Source organism: Musca domestica, unplaced genomic scaffold, assembly GCF_030504385.1.
Source record: "Musca domestica strain aabys unplaced genomic scaffold, Musca_domestica.polishedcontigs.V.1.1 60, whole genome shotgun sequence".
Classification (NCBI taxonomy): domain Eukaryota; kingdom Metazoa; phylum Arthropoda; class Insecta; order Diptera; family Muscidae; genus Musca; species Musca domestica.
In genome coordinates, this window is record NW_026712364.1 from 452,805 (window position 1) to 472,208 (window position 19,404).

Consider the following 19,404-nt stretch of genomic DNA (forward strand, 5'->3'; position numbering starts at 1 on the left):
AACGCGAAAATATTCTGGAGGGTGTATTAAAGCCTTGGGCACGCAAACATTTTGGCCGCAGACCTTGGGAATTCCAACAGGACTCAGCAGCCGCCACCCAAGAATGCTTACAAAATGAGGTTCCTCGCTTCATTTCCAGCGCACAATGGCCACCAAAATCTCCGGATACCAATCCGCTGGATTATTGTGTCTGGAGTATTTTGGAAAGCAAGGTTGGCACTAAAATATACCAAAGTGTCGATTAACTCAAACAAACGCTTCTCAGGGAATGGGACAAAATACCGCAGAGCAACATTCGGGGAGCGTGTGACGGTTTCATTGGCCGTTTGAAGGCCATAATTTGTGCCAAATGTTATCAAGACCATCGAACTCTAGAATCACATTTTATGAGAGTTGTAATTAATCAAAATTTTGACCATTTGTGGGGGAGGTACTTGATGGAGTGGGCTGATATTGTCCATTTTCACACCTGACCTAGCACTGACGCAAATATTAGGATTTGCAAAGTTGGAGCAAATTCGGATTATCCTTTCTCTTTCTCTGCAAAAAATATATTTTTTGAAAATGTCTACCTTTTGTGGGGGAGGTATCAGAAGGAGTGGACCGATATGGCTCATCTTAACACCAGACCTTGGGTTAATATAAATATTGGGATGTGTAAAATGTGAAGACAATCGGACTCTTAAATCACATTTTATGAGAGTTGTAATTATTCAAAAATTTGACCATTTGTGGAGGAGATACTTGATGGTGTGGACCGATATTGTCCATTTTCACACCAGTCCTAGCACTGACGCAAAGTTGGAGCGAATTCGGATTATCCCTTCTCTTTCTGTGCAAAAATATATTTTTGGATAATGTCGACCTTTTGCCAATCTCCGCACTCGATCTAAGTTTGACAAAAATATTACGATGTACCCAATTTGGACCAAATCGGATACTCCCTTCGAGAGTTATCGTGCGCACCAGCCAGCCAGACAGACAGACGGACGGACATCGCTAGATCGACTCCAAATGTTCTGAAACGGATTTGGTCCAAAGAAACCTAGGGTCTAAAATCTTTATTTCGATGAGATACATTTTGGCCGTATCAAATGATATATACCCTCTGCAGCCATATGGCTGAGGGTATAATGAATTTAAAGGAGCGGAAAGAGTTGGAATCGTGAAATTTGTAATTAAGATTACAGCCGGAGTGTAAGATTAGGATATGGATGCAGTTTTCGAAATGTGTACTTATGTGCGCTAAAAGTACTACATTCGATCTGTGTGAAACGAGAAAGCTGGACTGCTTGAATTTGGAAACCAGATTACTATTGCATTCTAGTGTAGGTAGTTTTGGAAATTCGTACTTCTTTGTACTAAATGGTACTAAATTTGGTACAATTAAAATTTTTGTAGAACCAATGTAGTTGGAATCCTGAAATTTAAAAAAAAAAGATTTCTATTGGAGTGTATTATGCAGGTTATTATGGATATATGTACTTTTGTGTACTAAATGGTACTAAATGGTGTTAGAGATTGGAATTTTTGTCAACCGATAGAGTGGGAATTCTGGAATTTGGAAATAGGATTTCTATGGGCTTGTATGATTGAGGTATGTAGGTAGTTATGAAAATTCGTACTTATGTGCGCTAAATGGTACTTAATTTGGTACAATTTAAATTTTGGGTGAAATTATGGAGTTGAAATCCTGAAATTTGGCAATAAGATTACTATTGCATTGTAGGATTGGGGTATGCAGGAAGTTTTGAAAAATTGCACTAATGTGCAATAAATGGTAATAAAATTGGTACACTCTCGATTTGGGTACGCCAATAGAGCTGGCATCCCGAAATTTGGATATAAGATTTCGATGGAATTGTGTGATTATAGTATACGTAGAAAGTTTTGAAAATTCATACTTATGTGTACTAAATGGTATTAAATTTGGTATTATTTCAATATGTTCCAAACGATAGGGCTGGAATCCTGAAATTTAGTATTCGGGTCGCTTTTCATGGAATGCTGAAGTTGGAGGTGGTGTTGGACACATGGAGATGTTTTCGGAAATGTGTACAATAAGTGTACGAAAAGTACTGAATGGTATTATATCAGGTATAGGTTGAAGGGATAGAAATAATAATTTGATATTTAGGTTACTGATGGTTTCTGTGTTTGAGATTTAACGGTGGTTGTAATATGAGTCCTATATTTGTACGAAAAGCACTAAATTGTACTAAATGTGGTATTGGGAGGATAAGGGCTGGAACCCACAAAACTTTTGGTACAATCTGATATTGGGTGAACAGATAGTGTTTGCAGCTTGAAATATTGTATTAGGGTCGCTGTTTATGGGCAGCCTGAACATGGAGGTGGTTTCGGAAATGTGTATTGTAATTTTTACAAAAAGTACTAAATGGTACTATGTTTGGTATTGGGTGAAGGTACAGGGTTGCCCATATTCGACGGACCTTTGGGCCCATTCCAATCGACGAGGCTTGTCCGCACGCAACATTCTTTGCGTCAATTGAATTTTGTACGGGAACAAATGCAAATCAATGCGAATAATCCGTTGTAAAGTGGACCGAGCCAGGCCCTACTGCTGAGAACGGCGTTTTTGGGATGTTCTTGGGGACCTCTCAACACTGGCTCGTACGGCAGCAATATTCTCGACCGATCGCCTTGGTCGACTTTTATATGGCCTCTTCGGATTAGAAAGAGCCTTACCAGTCGAAAATTTTTCGTATAAACGCTTAATGGTGTTCTTAGAAGGCGCACTTCTCACATTTTTTAATGTTTTAAAAGCACGTTGAGTTTTCACAATTGACTTCTTCTGTTGAATGTAAATTTCAACTATTTCGCGTGGCATTCATTGGCTGATGGAAAAAATCTGCTTGAAAATCTGCTGCTTAAGCGATGTGACATCTCTGTCAAAAGTTATGGCGTTGCCAGATGGGTCCATCGAATATGGTCAACCCTGTACTAAATACTAATAAATAGTACTACAGTTAATATTGGGTGAAAAATAGAGCGGAAATCCTGAAATTTGAAATTAATGTCACTGTGGGGGTTCCTTTATTGGTGCGGAGAGTACTAAATCCTACTAAATTTTGTATTGAGTGAAGGGATAGGGCTATAGTGTGTACAATAATTGTATGAAAAGTACTACATTGTAATATAAAGCTCAAATCCTGAAATTTTATATTTAGATAACTGTTCGTATTTGTGGTTGAGATTTGGAGGCGGTTTTGGAATTGTGTACTATAATGGTTCGAAAATTACTAAATTGGGTATTGGGTGAAGGGATAGAGGTAGAATCACGAAATTTGATATTGTGGTTTCTATTGCCATTTGGAATTTAGATATGAGTGTGGTTTTGGAAATGTGTACTATTATTGTACGAAAAGTACTAAATAGTACAAAATATTGGTTTTGAGTGAAGGAATAGAACTGAAATCCTGAAAATTTATATGGATATTAATGTTGGTGTCTTTGGTTAAGATATGATGGTGGCATTGGAAATGTGTACTATAACTGTTCGAAAAGTACTATGTGTTACTAAATTGGGTATTGGATAAAGGAACAGAATGGAAATTTTAGATCTATTTGTGGTTCGCAAATGCGTACTACAATTGTTTGAAAATGGTACTAATTTTAGTTTGTTTAGGATGGAGAGGTAATGATAATTTTTGGATTTGTGTAGTAAATGTTACTAAATTTGTTGAAATTCTGAAATTTGATATTGAGGTCACTGTTGGCTTCTGGGGTTTACATGTTGAGACTTTGGAATAGTGTGGGACCCCACATTTGGATATGGGTCCATTGTGCAATGGTTTTCCTAATATCCACCTCGCAAAACTTCAAAATTAAAGATTGTGGAGACTTTGTGAAGTAATGGTTAAACATTTTCCTAATTTTTCCCGAAAAAGGAAAAACTTGAAAGCGTGAAAATTTCGTACGATGTATGAAGTTTTGATTAAAATATTTTGTCAAACTGAACAAATAGGGCATTTTGCGTACCAAAAGGCCCAATACGATTTGGAAAGAATCTAAAATTTTAAGTTGGACTTTTCGCTGACTTATTGCCGAGCACTTCCTAGTGTTTTATAGGACTTTTACCCATTCAAGAACGACTACAGGTCTAAATCATTTATCGATTGTTTTATAAGCTTAGAACTTTTTATTGGTTCATCTATGGACCTACGGAAAATTCCCTACCCACTGTGCCATTTAAAACGCAAAAATTAGTTATCTCTATTTTTTTTTTTTTTGGAACATCACCACAGTAAGAATTCCCATTCCCATCATAAAAAAGCCAGCAATGCCGCAACAACAAAAAAAAAAAAAAAAAAAAAATTGCAAAAAAATAAGAAAATAATTTCTTCAACTGCGCCTCAATGCGAAATTTGTGTTTTTATTATTTGTCCAAACAAATTAGCAGCAAAAAACAAAAAAAAAAAAAGAATTATTTTTACGCAACCTAATTACGCGAAACGTAAACATATTATGGAACACATATCATTGTTGTTGCTGGCGTCATAAACAACAATAGCAGCAACAACAACAAACACAACCGCAAGAATATCAGCAACAACAGTAGCAATTTGTTGTTGACGCCAATGCTTGCCGGCACAATACAATTCCGATTTTTTTTCGGAATCGCTCTCCAGTCTTTGGTGATTCAAATCAAGAAAACAAAAAAAAAAAAAACAACTTTTCCAAATATTGAGGCACCCATTTTGCGGATGATTGAGTGACGCTTCCTAAAGTAATCAACATTTTTTGTGTTGTTGTTGTTTAAAAATAGAAACATAACAACAATAATAAAATTTCCATATTTACCCCAACTTTTTTTTTATCATATCTTGCCACTTAAATGTCTTTGGGGGGGTATTGAAGTCAATTTGTCTTTCCATTTTTTTAGTTTTTTGCAAATTTATATTTGTTTTCTCTAATTACTTGTCACCCCATCCAAAGTAATTGGTCCCACTCACTGCCACATATTTATTGTTTTTGTTGCTGTTGTTGCTGGCATGACTGACGGACTGACTGACACCCGTAAAATCGCTCTTTATGACTTGTCAACAATTCAAACTAATTAAATGATAGTGACCGCTGATAGCCTCCTCCTCCTCCTTGTCGTCGTCGTCGTTCGCATTAGAATACGAACCGTTTTGAGATAGTAGCTGGGCCCGGGAATTTTATGAAGGCACTTGATAAGGCGCCGTTTGGCATTGTTTTGACTGCTGGCGCTGTCGTTTAATTCACATGTTACGCATATGGGAGGGGTGAGTAGGTAGCTAGCGCCATTAAAATTATAAATAAATTTGAAAGTTTATATTTTCTATTCCAAGAAGTCGTGCCGAGCGTATTTTTGGCTTGTTTGCCAAGGTTAGGGAGGTATTAGATTTTAAGACCACTTATCTATATATTTAGGTCAAAAACACTTTATTCTGGAATATTGCTGATATATGGTGTTGGAAAAAAGATTCCTAAATATTTAAAGGGAGGACCTTCATTCAATCCCTTGAAAATATTTATTTAAAATATAATTTTTGAAATGGCAATTATTTTGAAAGAACCATGACTTTTTTTTAAATTATTATTTTTCTTTAAAATTAAGATTTAAATTATTAAAATTTTTAAATATTTTTTTAAGAGACTGTCGAGTAGATATTTTTAAAAGTATTTGAATTTTTTTTTAATTATATTTAAATGATAGACATTTTTTTTAATAATTTTTAAATATTTTTAAAAGTTCCGTGATTTTTTAAAAATGTTTTCGAAGGACTGAGATTTTTGTATAACTTCATATGGTTATCAAAATAATGGTCATGTGCCTTATCAAAATAATGGTTTTAGGCCCTAGGTCTCTTTGGACCAAATCCGCTTCAGAACATTTGGAGTCGATCTACCAATGTTCGCCCAACCGTCTGCGTTTGCACTACAACTTTCGAAGGGAGTATCCGATTTGGTCCAAACTTGGTACAACGTAATATTTTTGTCAAACTTAGATCGAGTTCGGAGATGGGCCATATCGGTGCACTGCTTCTGGTTACTTCCCCCACAAAAGGTTGACATTTTCAACAAAAATGTTTTACTGCACAGAAAGAGAAAGGAAAATCCGATTTCGCTCCAACTTTGCAAATCCTACTATTTACATCAGTGTTAGGTCAGGTGCGAAAATGAACAATATCGGTCCACTCCATCAAGTACCTCCCCACAAGGGGTCAAAATTTTGAATAATTACAACTCTTATAAAATGTGATGTGAGAGTCCAAATGTCTTCAAATTTCACAGGGCGCAATGTTTTTATAAACTCAAGATCTGGTGTTAAAATGGAATATATCGGTCCACTCCTTCTGGTACCTTTTCCCCAAAAGGTCGACATTTTCAAAAAAAGTCGAAATTTTCAGAATGAAAAAGGTTAATCCGATTTTGCTTGAACTTTGCAAATCCAAATACTTGCATCAATGCTAGGTCAGGTACGAAAACGGACAATATCGGTCCACTCCATCAAGTACCTCCCCCACAAAGGGTCAAGATTTTGAAGAATTATAACTCTTATAAAATGTGATATAAATTTCCGATTACCTTCAAATTACCGACATCACAATATTTTTGTTAACCCAAGTTCTGGTGCAAAAATCGAGTATTTCGGTCCATTCCTTTTGGTATCTCCCCCACAAAGGCTCAAAATTTTAAATACGCATGAAGCACAAAATCGCGAAATTAACATCCGATTCCATTCAGGCTTCGTACATCTAAATATTTCCATTAACACAAGACTTATTACAAAGTTGGTAGAGATCGGACCATTTCTTCTGATACCTCCCCTAGAAAGGATCAACATTTTGAAAAACCAGAACGGTCATCAATTCCAAAATAAGCATCCTGTTCTCTTCATATTTCATACATCCTATTATTTCTACTAACACAATATCTGCTGTGAAGATGGAATATATAGGTCCACTCCTTTTGGTACCTCCCCACAAAGAGCCAACATGTTGAATATCCATGAAACACCTAAAACGCTAAATCAACATCCGATTCGATTCAGGTTTCGTACATCTCAATATTTCCATCAACACAAGATCTGTTATAACGATTGTAGAGATCGGACCACTCCTTCTGGTACCTCCCCCACAAAGTGTCAAAGTTTTCAATAACCAAAACGGTCATAAAATCCAAAATAAGCATACGGTTCTCTTCATATTTCACACATCCCATTATTTCTACTAACACAATACCTGCTGTGAAGATGGAATATATCGGTTCACTCCTTCTAGTACCTCTCCCACAAAGGTTTAAAATTTTGAAAATCCACGAAGCTCATAAAACGCGAAATTGACATCCTAGTCCAATTCGATTTGGCACATCTCAATGTTTCCCTCGACATAAGATCTGTTATAAAGATGGTAGACATCGGAACATTCCTTCTGGTACTCCCCCACAAAGGATCAAAGTTTTGAATAACCAAAACGATTAAAAAAAAATTAAATAAGCATCCGATTCTCTTTATATTTCATACATCCGATTATTTATACTAACACAAGTCTGTTGAGAATATGGAATGTATCGGTCCACTCCTTCTGGTACCTCACCCACAAAGGCTGAAATTTTTGAATATCCATGAAGCTCATAGAACGCGAAATTAACATCCGATTCCATTCCGACTTGGCACATCTCAATATTTCCATTAACACAAGATTTGTTATAAATATGGCAGAGATCGTACCATTTCTTCTGGTACCTCCCCCACATAAGGTTGAACATTTTGAAAAACAAAACGCTCAACGAAAGCGAAATAATTGGATGCTTATTTCGCCTTCTCTAAGGGGTTTATCCTTTAAATTTCCCACATACAACCATTTTTGCTAACACAAGATCTGTTGTGAAAATGATATATATCTGCGAACCACTTCTGTTACCTCACCCACAAAGGCTCGAAATTTTCAATACTTTTATCTAACATAATATGGGAGACAAGTCAGTGATTCTTTACATCTTGCTATATCCAAATATTTATCTCAACCAGAAACCTGAGTTGAATATGGAATTTATGATTTCGCACAAAATTGGATATAAATATTCGATTTTCGTGTAATTTTTTCCATACCAATATTTTTATATGTATTAGATGAAGTGTGAAAATGGAATGCTTCGGTCGACTATGCCCGCACATTTCAACATTTTCTAAAAATTGTCATATATCTCATATAGAACGAGGGAAATAACCAATATAGTCCGAACCTGGCACGTGGCAATATTTCTATAATATTTATTTAGGTCCAATGCGAAATGGACAATATTGGTCTATTTCTTCGGAACCAACTCCAGAGAGGGTCAACAATTTCAGCAATCATAACAGAAGTCAAAGTAGATTTAAATAATCGAACATTGGCTGAGGGTATACATCTATCGGCAAAACCGAGTGATACTTTTTAAATTGTTGTACCAAAATTAGATAGAGTTCGGAGATGGGCTCTTTGTAAGGTGTTACAGGAGGGAGTTTGCGATAAGTCCCATAGTCACACTTGATCTAACATAAGCAAACATAGTAAGTAATTTTAATCCAAGATTGAAAATAAATCCTTCAAAATCCACAATTATTGCTTTCATTTTTTTTTTTTGAAGAAGCCCTTCAAAATCATTCCCTAATCAATTTTGAAATATACCTCACAAAATCCCCAAAAATAAAAGACGATACTAAATATTTTTATCGGAGAAAATACAAAATAACATTTAAATAAATAATGTTTTCTTTAGAAATTAATTGAATTTAAAAATGACGCTGAAGTGCATTTGAGTCTGAGACGGCCCCGACAGATGGAGTGGAGTGTTGTGCGTTTGTGTGTTTGTGCACAACAATACGCCAGACATTCATATTTCGTTGGAAGTGCTTTCACCTGCCTTATCAATATTTCAATTACAGCTAATCAAAACTAAGTGACACAACAACATCAACAACAATGATGACGGTGAAAAAAAAAAAAAAAAACTTTGAAACCTTTCGACTTTCGATACACCTCAAGAGCAGACGCGGTTTGTGATGTCTCAATACTGGCCAAACATTAATCAAATATCCATGGTCAGGAATTGAGATTTCATAATTGATGTTTGTTTTTGTTTATTTGTCAAATTTGTCGACGACTGAGTGTGCCTCAAACCAAAATGTGCTGGTATAGGTTGGAAACAAACTATTAAATTGTTGGAAAAATGCGAGAGCGAAGAGAGGTCATATATTTTTGGGGATTTACGAAGGGGATAAATGTTATACATATTTAATAAAAAGCACAGTAAGAGTATGGAAAATACGCTTCGTGGTATTTTGGGCTTAGAAAATATTTTTAAAGAAATTAACTTTAATTACCAAAAACAAATTGTTGATAACATGTTAAAAAGTATCAGTCGGTTTTGTCGACAGATGTATACCCTCAGCCAGATAATGGTCTATTATTTAAATATATCTTGACATCTGTTATGATTATTCAAATTCTTGACCTTCTATGGAGTAGGTTCCGAAGGAATGGGCCAAGATTGTCCATTTCGTATCGGAACTAAATAAATACGATATAATTATTGCGGCGTGCCAGGTTTGGACTTTATCGACTACCTCCTTCACTGTATATAAGATATGCGATAAGTATTGAAAATTGTGACACTTTGTGGGTGAGGTACTAGAAAGGGTTCGCAGATATATATCATCTTCACAACAGATCTTGTGTTAGCAAAAATGATTGTATGTGTGAAATTTGAAGAGAGTTGGGTCCGATCCCTACCATCTTTATAACAGATCTTTGGTTGATGGAAATACTGAAATGTGCTAAGTCTGAATGAAATCGAATGTTAATTTCGCGTTTTATGAGCTTCGTGGGTATTCAAAATGTTGCCCCTTTGTGGGGAAGTACCAGAAGGAGTGGACCGATATATCCCCTCTCTATTTATATAAATATGAGAATCTTTATAACAGCTCTTGTGTTGATGGAAATATTGAGATGTACAAAGTCTGAATGGAATCGGATGTTAATTTCGCATTTTAAGAGCTTTTTGAGTATTCAAAAGTTTGACCCTTTTTGGGGGAGGTACCAGAAGATGTGGACCCATATATTCCATCTTCACAACAGATCTTGTGTTTGTAGAAATGATTGGATGTGTGACATATGAGGAGAACCGGATGCTTTTTTCGGATTTTATTATCGTTTTGGTTATTCAAAATGTTGACCCTTTCTGGGGGAGATACCAGAACAAGTGGTCCGATATCAACCATCTTTATAACAGATCTTGTGTTGATGGAAATTTTTAGATGTACTAATACTGAATGGGAACAAATGTTAATTTCGCGTTTTATTAGCTTCATGGATATTCAAAGCTTTGAACCCTTATGGGGGAGGCACCAGAAGGAGTGGACCGATATATCCCATCATCACAGCGGATTTTGTATTTGTAAAAATAATAGAATGTGTGAAATATGCAGAGAACTGAATGCTTTTTTTCGGATTTTATAATCATTTTAGTTATTCATAACGTTGACCCTTTGTGGGGGAGGTACCAGAAGAAATGGTCCGATCCCTGTCATATTTATAACAGATCTTGCATTGATAGAAATATTGTGATGTGCCAGGTCTGAATGAAAACTGATGTTAATTTCGCGTTTTTTGAGCTTAATGGATATTCAAAATTTTATCCATTTTGTGGGGGAGGTACCAGAAGGAGTGGACCGATATATCCCATATTCTCAGCGGATTTTGTTTTTGTAAAAATAATAGGATGTGTGAAATTTGAAGTGAACCGGATGCTTATTTCGTATTTGATGATCGTTGTGATTATTCGATATGTTGACCCTTTGTGGGGGATATACCAGAAGGAATGGTCCGATCTCTACCATCTTTATAACAGACCTTGTGTTGATAAAATTATTGATATTTGCCAAGGGTGAATGGAATCGGATATTAATTTTACGTTTTATAAGTTTCGTGGGAGTTCAAAATTTTGACCTTTGCACCTTTGCGATGTTTGCACCAAAACTTGGCTAAACAAAAATATTGTGATGTGTGTAATATGAAGAGAACGGGGTGTTTATTTTGGGTTTTATGATCGTTTTGGTTATTCGAAACTTTGACCCTTTGTGGGGAAGGTACCAGAAAAAATAGTCCGATCTCTACCATCTTTTTAACAGATCTTTTGTTGATTGAAATATTGAGATGTGCCAAGTCTGAATGAAATCGGATGGTAATTCTGCTTTTTATCAGCTTCATGGATATTTAAAATTTTAACCCTTTGTGGAGGAGGTACCAGAAGGATAGACCGATATATTCCATCTTCGCAGCATATCTTATGTTATTAGAAATAATGGGATGTTTGACATATGAAGAGAATCGAATGCTTATTTCGGATTTTATGATCGTTTTGGTTATTTAAAACATGGACCCTTTGTGGGGGAGTTACCAGAAGGAGTGGTCCGATCTCTACCATATTCATAACATATCTTGTGTTGATGGAAATTTTGAGATGCACTAAGTGTGAATGGAATCGGATGTTAATTTCGCGTTTTATGAGCTTCATGAATATTTAAAAATTTGACCCATTGTGGGGGAAGTACCAGGAGGTGTGGACCGATATATTCCATCTTCACAGCAGATCTTGTATTAGTAGAAATAATGGGATGTGTGAATATGAAGAGAACCGAATTCTTATTTCAACTTTTATGATCGTTTTAGTTATTCGAAACTTTGACCCTTTGTGGGGAAGGTAGCAGAAAAAATGGTCCGATCCCTACCATATTTTAAACAGACCTTATGTTAATAAAATTATTGAGATTTGCCAAGTCTGAATGGAATCGGATGTTAATTCTGCGTTTTATCAGTTTCATGGATATTTAAAATTTTAACCCTTTGTGGGGGAGGTACCAGAAGGATTGGCCCGATATATCACATCTTCGCAGCATATCTTATTTTATTAGAAATAATGGGATGTGTGACATTGAAGAGAATCGATTGCTTATTTTGGATTTTATGATAGTTTTGGTTATTCAAAACTTTAACCCTTTGTGAAGGAGTTACCAGAAGAAATAGTCCGATCTGTTCCATCTTTATATTAAATTTTGTGTTGATGGAAATTTTGAGATACACTAAGTCTGAATGGAATCAGATGTTAAGTTCGCGTTTTATGAGCTTCATGAATATTTAAAAATTTGACCCATTGTGGGGGAGGTACCAAAAGGAGTGTACCGATACATTCCATCTTCACAACAGATCTTGTATTAGTAGAAATAATGGGATGTATGAAATATGAAGAGAACCGGATGGTTATTTCGGATTTTATAATCGTTTTGGTTATTCAAAACTTTGACCCTTTGTGGGGGAGGTACCAGAAGGAATGGTCCGATCTGTACCATATTTAAAAGAGATCTTCTGTATATGGAAATATTGAGATGTACCAAGTTTTGAAAATTTCGATTTTTTGTGAGGGAGGTGCCAGAAGGTGTGTACCGATATTACCCATCCCCGAACTCGATCTAAGTTTGATAATAATATTACGATATACCAAGTTTGGATCAAATCGGATAATCCCTTCGAAAGTTATCCTAAGAGACCTAGTACCTAAAACCGTTGTTTCGATGAGGCACGTTTTGGGCCGTATCAACTGATATATACCCTCTCTAGCCATATGACTAAGGGTATACCAATTCCAATGTCTTTTTCAATGTTCTTTTTTTAATTTTCGTTACATTTTCAATTGTCCTTAATTTGGTATTCTTAGTTCCTAGGCTTACATTTGGAGATAGACCCAGGTTTAATGATTCACAAAATAATCGGCTGCATTTTAGCACTCAAACTGTTTCCATACTAAAATTCCACCCACTTTTTCTCTATAATTTTCAGAATTTTTTCACATATTTTAATGGGTGAAGCAAAACTTCCTGCAAAAAATGTAAATTAGGGACCATTATTAAAAAAGAAGGTCGATTGTCATCAGTGGCACTATTTAATACCCCAACACCTGTTCAGTTATCTTTTCATATATTTGTCGTACTATCGTTGTTGTTGTTTTTCTGAAACGAAACGCATTATAACACGACATTTCTAAACTATTATCACCCCCCAAAATTGGGGTGTTAACACCGAAAACCAATTAGGGCCAATATGGCACCTAACAACATCAAAAAACTGATGAGGAGATAGTGTTGTAGGCGTCAGTAGTCAGCGGCATTGTCGAAACAATTAACTGATAAAAATATCTAATACAAAAGCGACAGCAGCAGCAACAACAACAACAACATAAAGTTATTAACAAATTACATGTATATATATTCGGTGATAAGCCACAGCTGGATGGTAGGGGAAATTTGTTTCGGGGAAATGTTGAGTATTTAAAGGGAAAGTAACTTATCTAATTATTTGGTGCCACCACATTTAATAGTTGCAATCTATTGTCGAACGTGTCAATAATTAAACGACAGTCTGTCATTCAGAATATAGTTCAGTGGAATAATAACATAGATATATTGTGGCAATTGTATCACCGAACAAATACTGACCATACTCGTAGAAGATACTCAAAATGTGGCAGCAGAAAAAAAAACATTCATGGAGTTTACTTCCTTATTCCGATTCTTTGGTAAAATTGTATTGTTTTTGGAAAATCTAAATTCAAATCTCAATTCTGTTTGACATATTATTCAGAGACTAGCTTGAGATCGCGGCCTTAATTGTAGTCATCATTATACCCTCAGCCATATGGCTAGAGAGGGTATATATCTTTTGATGCGTCCAAAACGTGCCTTATCGAAATAAAGGTTTTAAGCCCTAGGTCTCTTTGGACCAAATCCGTTTCAGGACATTCGGAGACGATCTAGCTACGTCCTACCGACCATCCGTCTGTCTGTGTTTGGCTGGCCGGGGCGCACTATAACTCTCGAAGTAATTATTCGATTTGGTCCAAACTTGGTACATCCCAATATTTTCCTCAACCTTTGATCGAGTTCGGAGATGGGCAACACAGGTCTACTCCTTCAGGTACCTTCCCCCACAATGTCAAAATTTTCAAAACAAAAAAAAGAAAAAATTACTGCACAGAAAGAGAAAGAATAATCCGATTTTGCTCTAGCTATGCAAATCCTAATATTTCCTTCAGCGCAAGGTCTGGTGCAAAAATGGACAATATCGGTCCACTCCTTCAAGTACCTCCCAAACAAAGGGCCAACATTTTTTATAATTATTAATTTAATAAAAATGTGATGTATAAGTCCGATTTTATTCAAATTACACACATCACAATATTTTTATTAACCCAAAGTCTGCTGTGAAGATGGAATATATCAGACCACTCCTTCTGGTACCTCCCCTACAGAGGGTCAAAATTTTTGAATATCCATGAAGATCATACAACGCGGAAATAACGTCCGATTCCATTTAGACTTGGCACATCTGAATATTTTTTTTTTCAACACAAGATCTGTTAAAAAGATGGTAGAGATCGGACCATTACTTCTTGTACCTCCCCCAAAAATACTTAAAGTTTTGAATAACCCAAATGATAACAAAATCCGAAATAAGCATTCGGTTCTCTACAAATTTCACACATCCCATTATTTCTACTAACACAAGTTCTGCTGTGAAAACGGGAGATATCCGTCCACTGCTTCTGTTACTCCCCCCCAAAAGGGGTCATCATTTTGATTAATTATAACTCTCATAAAATGTGATATAAGAGTTCGATTGTCTTATAGTTTCGCACATCATAATAATTTTATTAAACCAAAGTCTAGTGTGAAGATGGTATATATCGGTCCACTCCTTCTTGTACCTCCCCCACACAAGGTCAACATTTTGAATATCCATGAAGCTCATAAGACACCAAATTAACATCCGATTCCATTTAGAATTGGCAGATCTCAATATTTCCATCAATACAAGATCTGTTAGAAAGATGGTAGATATCAGGACATTTCTTCTGGTACTTTCCCTTCATATTCAAAGTTCTGAATAACCAAAGCGATTATAAAATCCGAAATAAGCACCGTCTGCTCTTCATATTTTACATATTTCATTATTACTGCTAACACCGGGTCTCTTGTGAAGATGGAATATATAGGCCTACTCATCTGGTACCTTCCTCACAAGGGGTTCCAAAATTTTGAAAAACAAAACGCTCATGAAAAGTGAAATAAGCTTCCAACTCTCTTCAAATTTCACACATACAAACATTTTTGCTAATATAAGATCTGTTGTAAAGATGGAATATATCGGTCCACAACTTCTGGTACCTCCCCCACAGAGAGTCATTTTAAATATCCAAGAAGCTCGTAAAATGGGAAACTAACATTCCATTTCATTTAGACTAAGTATATCTCAATATTTCCTTAAACACAAGGTCTGTTATAAAGATGATAGAGATCGGACCATTTCTTCTGGTACCTCCTCCACAAAGGGTCAAAGTTTTGAATAGCTAAAACGATCATTAAATCCGAAATAAGCATTGGGTTCTCTTCAAACTACACACATCACAATATTTTGTCTAACACAAGATCTGCTATGAAGATGGAATATATCGAACCACTCCTTCTGGTACCTCTGCCACAAAGGGTGAAATTTTTGGATATCAATGAAGATCAAAAAAACGCGAAATTTCAATCCGATTCCCTTCAGACTTGGTACACAACAATATTTCTATCAACACAAAATCTGTTCTCTTAAAATCTTCCACTGATATATGCCTAGACAATTTTCTGTCATAGACTGTAGTTCCCATTACGAACTCCAAATAGAAAATTTGAAACAACTCCGGTGAATCATTTCGCTAAAATCATCAAAATACCGAATATTGGGATATACCATTATATGGAGGTCAGACGAAGACATGGACCTGCGTACGAAATTTTATCCCATAGGCTATAGTATCCATTACGAATTCTAGGTACGAAATTTGCAACAAATCCGGGGAAAAATGTCCCTAAAAATATCATATATCGGGGGGGTATCGTTGCATATGGGCTATACGATGTCGTGGACCTATATTGACATTTCTCTCCCAGAACTTCTGGAATGGTTTTGAAGACAATTTCATTAAAAAATGTAGCTAAAATCATCAAAATACCGAATATAAGGGGGGGGACCATTATATGATATATATATGATATCGTAGACCTATTTAGACAATAATCTCCCAGGGAGTAAAGTATTTGGAAGGAAATTCTCTTGTGGATTTTTAGACAATTTCATGCAAAAATGTGGCTAAAATTATTAAAATACCGAATATCGCAAATGTTTTTTTTTTGAAAAGTTCCAAATTTGTTCCACATTCGTATTCAAAGTTCGGCCCTGCCGATCTTACTGTTTATACCCTACACCACAAGGTGGTCAGGGTATTATGTCTTTGTGCATTTGTTTGTAACAGGCAAAAGGAAACGAGATAGACCCATAGTTCCTCTTGATGATCTGCATAGAATCACATTCTGAGTCGATTTATGCATGTCCGTACGTCCGTCTGTCCGTCTGTCCATGTATTTTTGTAAATAAAGTACAGTTCGCAGTTATTGCCCTATCCAGATGAAGTTTTGCACAAATCATTTGTTTGGCCCAAGGACGAACCCTTCTGAATTTGGAGATAATCGGTCAACATTTAGATATAGCTCCCTTATATATTTTCGTCCGATTTGCCTTTCATTGTGCACCAAACGTGTAATATCAGCCCTAAGAGTGTGAAATTTTGCACATACAACCAAACTAGGCCTGAAAATAAGTATGCCAAATTTGATCGAAATCGGTTCAGATATAACTATAGCTCCCATATATATTGTTTATCCGATTAGTTATTTTTGTCCTCCGCAGCCGTAATATGCACTCTGTAACAACAATATTTGGGGAAATATATCATATGCAGCTCAGAAATACCTTTGCTAAATTTTATCGAGATCGTTTACGATTTGTGTATAAAGCTCCCATATATAACTTCGTCCGATTTACCTTTTATTGTGCACCAAATGTCTAATATTTGTCCAAATGGGATGGAATTTGGCACTTACGACCGAATTGAGTCTAGAAGCTAGTATGTCAAATTTGGTGAAGATCGGTTCAGATATAGCTATAGCTCCCATATATATTGTTCATCCGATTTGTTATATTTGTTACCCACAGCCGTAATATGCATTCCGTAACAACGATATTCAGGGAAATATATCAAATACAGCTCAGAAATATCTTTGCCAAATTTTATCAAGATCGCTTCAGATTTGGATATAGCTCCCATATATATTTTTTATCCGATTTTAAATTAATTTTGCACCAAATGGGCAATACAAGTCCGAATTTAAAAGGTACAAATGCTTCGGCATATTTAGTCCTTTGAACTTTAAATTATAATTATAATCATAGCGTGTATGATTGAATTCTCTCATAAAAACTTTTAGTTGTTATGTGGAGCTCAGCCAAAGTGGTGTAGGGTATCATAAAATCGGCCCGCCCGACTTTAGGACTTTATTTACTGGTTTTTACTTATCGTACCCAATTTCTCTCTTTGTTGTTTTTTTTTTTTTTTTTTTTTTTTTTTTTGATTTTACTGATCCCAATATGCCTTTCTTTGAATTAATTCATTTCCCTTCCATATTAGACTCCGACGATTCTCATACCTTCCAGCCCTTTTTATCATAATTTCGATCCTAATTAAAGCTCATGTTTTTTCATTTGTTTTACATCAACTTTTGTGGAAACAAATCATAAACAATTTCTTTACAAAATGATCTCATCTAATTTTTCGGTTAATAAAAATTTTTGATTTCTCTATTAGAAATATGCGAACAACAACAAAAAAGAAAAACAAAAGTCACCACCGCCGCCGTTTTTGGTTCGCTGATATCGAATTAAGCTTTGTGTGTGGGAACTAGTTTTCACGTTTGAAACTTTTGTTGCTGGTGTTCGGACTTTTTTTACGCTGACCCAAAGCTGACCTTGCTGACATGTAAATGTCGATTATTTCATTAATCAAATTACAACAAATGTTGTTATAATTTATTTTATTTGTTGTTGTTAAACTTATTGTTGTGGTCGGCATGTTTTTGTTCTTCCTTTTTGTTTCCCTCTCGGCCTAATCAAATGACTATAAAAATCATATTAAAAAGCTTATAAATTAAGTGCTTAAACAGGCGGCATCAATTTGTCTTAAAAAATCGTGGTTGGAATGTGGGTAGTTTTTGTGGAGTGCAAAAATATTTATGTTCGAAAATAACATGTTTTGTAAGCCTATGGCCTCTGGGAGTAGTAGGTGAATTTTCTTATTTTTGTTGAACCATTGTATCAAGGCGAAGGTGAGATGCTTCTCTTTAACAATTTATAACGTATCCGAAAATATTTTCTAATGACGAATATCTGCAGCTTATGATGGTATGTACGCTTTATTTTGAATCTTATTATGAGTTTCAGAGTTGTATTCGTAGGTGGAATGTTTCGAACAATTCGGACGTTCTTATAAGTTCGTATACGATTTTGGGGGTCTATAATTTTGAATTTATGTGAGAAATTGTTCGCAGAATCGAGAGTTACCGGGTGTATGAGTCTGTTTGTAACTGATTCAATTTTTCTTTATACCCTCCACCATAGCATGGAGGGTATATTAAGTTTGTCATTCCGTTTGTAACACCTCGAAATATACATTTTACACCCGACAAAGTATATATATTCTTGATCAGCATAAAATTCTATGTCGATTTAGCGATGTCCGTCCGTCTGTCCGTCAGTGGAAATCACAATCACAGCTTCCGAACGAAATGAAGTAAATTGATAAAAATTTACTCAAATGTGTATTATGTTTGCAGGACTTTTCGTATTGAAAATGGGCCATATAGGTCCATATCTTCGTATAGCCCCCATATAACGGTACCTCCCGATATTCGGTATGTTGATGATTTTAGCGACATTATTCACCGGAATTGTTTCAAATTTGGTATTTGAAGTTCGTAATGGATACTACAGCCTATGACAGAAAGTTGTCTATGCAGGTCCAGGTCTTCGTATAGGCCCCATATATCAGTACCTCCCTATATTCGGTATTTTGATGATTTTAGGTACAATACTCACCGAAATTGTGTGAGATGTCATATTTAAAGTTCGTAATATATGCTACAGCCTATGATAGAAAATTGTTTATGCTGGTACAGGTTATTTTTTATTTTTAAATTTTATTGAATGAAGCAAATGTCGGAAATAGCATCAAATTTTAGAATAAGTTTAGATTTGTTCGAATTGGTCACCTTTGGCACGAATTATGGCCTTCAACCGGCCAATGAACCCGTCACAGTCTGCCCAAATGTTGCTCTGCATGCTTGAGGTGATCGACACTTTGGTATTTTTTAGTGCCAACCTTGCTTTTCTGGAGTATTTCTCCAGACACCATAGTCAATCGGATTGGTATCCGGTGATTTTGGTG